The following is a 1687-nucleotide window of genomic DNA, read 5'->3' as shown; positions in this document are numbered from 1 at the left end:
ATAACACCCATCCTGGTTACCCTTCCACAAACCCCCATCCCGCTCACCCTCTCCCCCCTCCCCTTTGCCTCTGTAAGGGTGCTCTCCCACCCACTCACTTTGTCACTTACTTACCAGTTGATTTTGGACAGCCATTGTGAAGTTCTGTTATTCAATGATGTCTCTGTTCTCACACATCACATGCACCAGTCTGGGAAGGGAGAGAGCATGCTGAGAGCTAAATAATCCTACCACCTTCTATGCCCTACCCATCCCAAGAACCAAGCCCAGCTGTGCCCAAAGGCCAGAGCCTGGAGAGGAAAGGAAGGGGAAACTGAAAATCATTCGAACTTTGAGATTCCAGGAGTTCTTTGAGACCATGAAATGCTCACTTAACTTCAAAGTTTTAGTTTCCTCCTCAATAAATGGGTAATGACATTTACCTGGCTCTACCAGAAGCTTTCTCCAAGGATCAAAAGAGATAATGGTGGAGAAAGTGCCCTATAGACTACTTTATAAGGAGATGTACTTAGGCAGACCTGGCTGTGTGCGCAAGGGGCGGTGTTAAGGATCCGTACAACTTGAGAGAGGTGATGAAGCAGTATAAGTGCCTGGAAGCTATGTGTTTAATGACACCGTCTCCCTACCTGAAATGTATGTGTATCCATATGTGAGCCTATGTGTTCAGATGTATGTGTATTATCAGTCCCCTTGCATTGCTTTAGTGAAAGTACCATATAATGGCAACTCATGAATAAAGGAAATTCACTTCCCATTCTGGATGGCGGAAAGTCCAAGGTCAAGTCACCAGCAAATTATTATTATTATTATTATTATTATTATTATTATTATTATTATTATGGAAAACACTATGCAGTCTGGGTCCTTTATTTCTTTCTTGTACATTAGGTCATGAATTTATATGGAATGGGCTCCAACAGCTCAGGCTCTTTTCTGTTAGTCCTCACAAAGCATGCTTCTCTGGGTGGCACAGCTGGCGCTTCAGCAGAACCCAGGCACCCTTCTCTTTGGCTTCCTTTTTCTTCTGATCATTCTCCTTCACCCGCTTCAGGAAGCTGTCTCTGCTCTTTGAGTGCTTGATGTGCTCAATCCGCACATTGATCCTCTTGGCCAGAATCTTGCCCTTAACTTGTTTGTTTATGATGATGCCCACAGCATGCTGGGTGACATTGTAGACTCTTCCGGTTTTGCCATGGTAAACACTTATGGGACATTCCTTTTTGAACAGTGCCCATTCCCTTCATGTCTACAAAATCACCCTTCTTGTAGATCCGCATGTATGTGGCCAAAGGAACAACTCCATGTTTCCTAAAAGGTCTAGAGAACATATACCGGGTGCCTCTCCTCTTTCCCTTTGTGTTCGTCATTTTGGCAAGTTACTGCAAGATGGTTGCCACGGCCAAAAAAGCAGCAAATGATTGTCTAAGGTTTGGGATTATTACACATAGTTTGACTAGCAACACACTTGAATATATCTTTTGGCATATTTACACATTTATCTCGTTTATTTGTATTTATTTTATTTCTATTATTTTAAGATTTACTTTACTTTTAATTATGGATGATCCCACAAGTCTGCATAGACGTAGGCAGAGGACAGAGGAGGGTGATTCCCTGAAACCGGAGTTACAGGTGGTTGTGAACCATCTAAACATGGATGCTAGGAATCAAAACAAAGTCCTTTGCA

At 42.7% G+C, this 1687-nt stretch overlaps 1 pseudogene; it reads right to left on the bottom strand.

The window, feature by feature from the left end:
• Positions 1-884: 884 nt before the first annotated feature.
• Positions 885-1405, bottom strand: LOC116075936 (annotated as a pseudogene).
• Between the last annotated feature and the right edge of the window lie 282 nt (positions 1406-1687).

The sequence above is a fragment of the Mastomys coucha genome, unplaced genomic scaffold (genome assembly GCF_008632895.1).
Source record: "Mastomys coucha isolate ucsf_1 unplaced genomic scaffold, UCSF_Mcou_1 pScaffold4, whole genome shotgun sequence".
In the NCBI taxonomy this organism is placed as follows: domain Eukaryota; kingdom Metazoa; phylum Chordata; class Mammalia; order Rodentia; family Muridae; genus Mastomys; species Mastomys coucha.
This window is presented reverse-complemented; position numbering and strand designations above follow the sequence as displayed.